Raw genomic sequence first — 5387 nt, forward strand, 5'->3', positions numbered from 1 at the left:
TGGAGGGCAGTAGCAGACCCCAGCATGAGTGTGCTACATATCATCATTGCAGTACAGTAAGACTGCATCTGTGATTTGTGGATAAGTTAGACGGTGGTGACAGTGTAGTGTTAGCAGACGAGCCTGTTTTCTATCCGTCACCATGGTGCTCCTGCAGTGTCACTCCTACTGCCGTGCCAATATGTCACGCCTTTGGTTATCGTGATGATTTTCTTTCATCTTTTCTGTGTGCACTTCTCCTTCCCATGAAGAGTGCACAGCTTTGCTTTTTCAGAAAACATGGCACTCTCACAGCAACTTGTGGGTAGCAAATTTCAATGTGTGAGTGCAGCAGCCAGTAGGGTTTTTTTCTTTTTTACAAGGTGTTCTTCCTCCATCTCTGTTACATAAATCACAGTCCTCTGCAACCAATCAAACGACACCGCAGCACACCTCAGCCAGCAATACGCTGTGTCCAGAGATTACATGCTGGTCTCCGGTATGTGTTGGCCTCACTGCCGTCTGGAGCTGGTCAAAAGAGGAAAGAGATGGAGCGAGTGAGGAAGGGAGGGAAGAAAAGAAAGGGAGGGTGATAAGCTAAACCTCATGTATGCAGTAATCAAATGCAGGCTCCTTAAAAGTACCAGTGATCCAACCCCAGCTATTATTTTCTCCTCCTAAAGGTTCATAATGCTATACCTCAGTAAGCCCTCTGGGATCACTCGAAGTTTAATTAATATAATGGATTCATTTCCAGGTTTTTCTTTGTAAAGAATCTGTTGATCCATAACAAAAACGCATAGCTGAGGTGTGTGTGTGTGTGTGTGTGTGTGTGTGTGTGTGTGTGTGTGTGTGTGTGTGTGTGTGTGTGTGTGTGTGTGTGTGTTTGTGTTCCTTTGTGCATTGGTGTGTGAGAGTGTGCCCTGACAGTGAGCTATAAAAAAAGAAGTGAGTCATGGAGCTCTGACAGTTGATCATCCTGTAATGCCTGATGATCCCCTGGGCGCCTCTCTTTACTTTCTCCTTCTCTACATATTATTCTTATGTTGCAGGATGCATGTGAACATGACCAAAGTTTTAGGATAGTTATATTTTAAGATGTCTTAGTTTTCTAAAGGTGTGTCCTGTTGCGGCATGGTATTGTCCCTGTGGGCAAAGCGAAGTCCAAACAGAAATGGTTTCCTGGAGTTGGTGTAGAGCTTGTTGTCCCAACATGTTGGGGGAAGCCTGAAACAAGAAGGGTGGAGGCTAGAATGAGATAACACAAAGCCACATATCCAAGTATGATCCCAGTAATAAACAGACAACTTAGTGTACACATTTCTTACAATTTCAACAAAAACACAATAACATTTTGAAAGCTGTGAAGAATAAAGACACAACAGCTGCATTGTATTCCAATAGATTGTGTTTAATTTTCCATTATATGCTGCTCCATTATAAACTATACCAAACTGGGTTTGAAAGTGAACTGTATACGCTGTATGCTTTGCAGTGTTTGGGTGTCTCCTATTTAAAGCAATATGTAGTTATGTAAACAGATGAGAAAATACATGAGGAGCCACAACGAAGCAAATGGTCGGACACAATTTGGGAAGATAAAAATGTTCTATATAAAATATTAAACCACAAAAAGAAAACAATTTACATTAAGATATTAGCTGAACGGAACCTTACTTTATCTACTTTTATTTAGTATTATTTTTTAACTACTTGTATTTTGATTAATTTGTTGTACCTTTTGATTGTAAGGGTGTGTTTAAAGAGTTGTTTAATGCTAACATTATTCATTCTTTTCTGAGAAGTAACTCTAAAGGATATAAAGAGTATATTCATTTACTTTGTTTTAAACGCAATCTTATTCCTCTCATTAGATAACTCTTCCCTTACTCTCGGCCTCTTTTCTCTTATTCTGTCAGCAAAAACAGTATCTTGCATCTTTCCATCATCTCCCTCCCTGTCTACCCAGAGGTCAGCGTCAGAGTCTGTAATCAGTTTTAATATTACATTCTTCATCTCTACAAAGACTTCATTCAGCTTAGCTCGGGTATACTGTGAGACCATTGTCCTACGCTAAGCAGAGGAGCAGGATGATGATGATGATGATGCCCCCCATGGTGCTAGCATTAGATCTCCAGATGTCTGAGCAAAGTAAATGAGATAAATCTTTAACTCATCGATGTGTAAATGAATAAATCATCTTTAGTTAGCATGTCACATTTCATCCTTACCTCATCCCTCCTTTAGTCTCTCACTTACTCTCCCCACTTCTTTCCATTCCACAATTTTATTTTCCCCTCGGGAAGAATTCTGTGCCCAGACATTAAAGAGAAGAGTTTTTGAAAGTTTGAGTGTCATGTGTGCCAACCATATTCTCTTCATTTATTCAGAGACGTCTTCCCAAGACCTTCACCGAATACCTTCCCTGCTTTTGCCCATAAACATTGAGACTGTAAGGATGTAAGAGCAGCAGTGTGTGTGTGTGTGTGTGTGTGTGTGTGTGTGTGTGTGTGTGTGTGTGTGTGTGTGTGTGTGTGTGTGTGTGTGTGTGTGTGTGTGTGTGTCTGTGTCTGTGTGTGTGTCTGTCTGTGTCTGTGTGTGTGTGTGTGTGGGTGTGTGTGTGTGTGTGTGTGTGTCTGTGTGTGTGTGTGTGTCTGTGTGTGTCTGTGTGTGTGTGTGTGTCTGTGTGTGTGTGTGTGTGTGTGTGTGTGTGTGTGTGTGTGTCTGTGTCTGTGTGTGTGTCTGTCTGTGTCTGTGTGTGTGTGTGTGTGTCTGTGTGTGTGTGTGAGGTATGCCCACATGTGTACTATTCTTGACCAATGTTTTACAAGAGGCCTCACAGGTTCCTGGGTGGTCTAATTGCATTTGCCACAGGACATTGGTGCACTTTACCACTGTGCGTGTGACTGTTAGATGTGTGTATCACTTTGTGCAGGCTTGCAGGTGTGTGTGGGTGTAAATCAATATCCTGGACAGAGACAGTACAGTATGTTAGGGTGTTTAATGAAACCCACCTTTCATCACTCTCTCACATGTTTGCTCTTTCTATGAATTTGTGTGCCTGTTTGCACGAAGATGTGCAACTTTTTTCCCCGTTATGATGTCCTGTGGGACATTTTTCTACGTGCTTTCCCTCTTCTTTACTACATCACACAGAATGCACTGGACCTGTGTGGCAATAATTGCTTCAACCAGATCACAAATCACCCATCTTGGCTTTTGTGACATGCTCTGAAGTATGCAGACAAGTACACACACTACACTTCTATCTGCACACAAAGTCATATATCAAACAGCGGCCTGACTGAGCCTTGGCCCCGGGGGACCTAATCTACCTGCTCTCACACAAAGAGGCTAACGTTTGGTTTCTATTCAGATAGCTATGGTTACCTTGTTAGACATGCTAAAAGGGTATCCAATTCCACTTAATTCTGATGGATGAAGTGCATTAGTTATGTGTCGGCGTGTGCCTTCATCATACAGGTGTTTTCTATTTTGTTGGTATGCATGGGTATGTTTTTACTCTTTCTAGTGTGTCCCTGTTTATTTCTAGACTAACAGGGAGTGTAGGAGTGAGGTATGTCTGTCCCGATGTTGCCAATCTGTCTCCTGTTCCTCATTACATTTTCAGGAAAAGCCAACAACCTGCAGGGATAACGATGCAGTCAGGAGTTTCTCTGTTGGCAAAAGAATGACACTCTGAATATGAGTGCAGAAAGGTGGAAAGAGTAGGCCTCATTGTACAAAAGCATTGATTAAGAGGCGCTGGATTATAAACATGATAGCTATATTTCATGTTTATTGTCAGTACAGGAATATCACGTCACCCTTAGTTCAGGTTGTTCTTGTATTTCAGACATTGTGGGGCAACGTCTTTTTTTGCTGTTTTTGTGCACCAGGCAGTTTGTTGTCCCCCTTTAGGGTGAGTCACGACGGTGTTTTATGAGCTGTGTGTACTGTGAGTGTTTGATGGTATGTGTGAAGAGTTCCCAGAATGTGTGTTTTTAGTTTAGTATGTGAATGTGTGTGTGTACATGTGTGTTTTTTTTACAGGGGTCCGGCGCAGGCCAGCCTTTTTGAAGGAGGCCAGACAGCTGCCTTTTACTGCCCCAGGGGGTAATAAACAGTGAGGGAGGGGTAGTCATTTACCCCTTTTATTGGGGCAGCAGGCAGAGGAGGGGACTTTATTGGGGTCACACTGTAACTACACAGCTGCAGGGCAAGAAGAGAAATAAAGAAGAGATAGTTTGTAAAAGAAATGAGCCATTTTGCATCACTAAATTCCTGTGTGTGTGTGTGTGTGTGTGTGTGTGTGTGTGTGTGTGTGTGTGTGTGTGTGTGTGTGTGTGTGTGTGTGTGTGTGTGTGTGTGTGTGTGTAAACCGGGAGTCATCCATCTTTCGCAGCGCCTTTTTTCATTTCCAGTTCCCTTAACAGCTCTCTTCTTGTCAAGCACATCTGCTGTCAATCTGCTGTGCCCTGTAATCAAATTGGCATTTCCTCCTGTTTCCGACCATTTGATGATTCACGAGTAGCTCACTGTTCGACCCAAAACATTCCAAAATTCACCTCTAGGGCTGTGTTTGAATGGCATACTAACCATACCATTCATACCAAGTATGACGAAAAGTTTAGTATGTACATTTTTGACTGCTAGGTATTTAGACGTGAGAAATGTCTGAAGTTTACTAGACTAGCAAGAATTTCTGAAACGTATTTAGAATTTATGATCTTACTGGACAAACTCAAATGACCCAAAATTCATTGCTGCTTTTCAGACTGTCAAATGACTGACTGCATGGCATATGGTTTAACTAAATAACAGGCATGGCATATGGTTTGACTAAATAACAGTTAGATTAAATATCTGGGAATAATAGCAAGTGACATTAAGGTCATAGTATAGGTAAAATCTAGATCCAGCAGCCAGTAAGCCTAGCTTATCGTAAAGACTGGAAACAGGGGGCAAAAAATGAGTTCTCCAACAAATAAATTGCGAAATCTACAAACCAGCCAAGGTTTAAATACTGACAATTTCAGGCAGTGATGGACAGCAGCGTGTTGTCATCTTTGCCCTAGAAAAACTATGTAACACGTAAAAAAGTGAGCTTTATGGGTGCTGTTATGCATTACATTACATTGCATTTAGCTGACGGTTTTATCCAAAGCGACTTACAATAAGTGCGTTCGACCAACAAAGTACAAACTTGAAGAAAACAGAATCATATAAGTACATCAGGTTTCATAGAGCTAAAACATTTCAAGTGCTACTCAACTGGCTTTAGATAAGCCAGTTCTTTATTAGTATATAAGTGCTTTGTTAGTAATTCTATCGCTCGAAGTGGAGTCGAAAGAGATGAGTTTTCAGTCTGCGCCGGAAGATGTGTGAGCTTTCCTGCTGTCCTGATG

The sequence above is a fragment of the Notothenia coriiceps genome, unplaced genomic scaffold, assembly GCF_000735185.1.
Source record: "Notothenia coriiceps isolate Sejong01 unplaced genomic scaffold, NC01 NC01_scaffold00035350, whole genome shotgun sequence".
In the NCBI taxonomy this organism is placed as follows: Eukaryota; Metazoa; Chordata; class Actinopteri; order Perciformes; family Nototheniidae; genus Notothenia; species Notothenia coriiceps.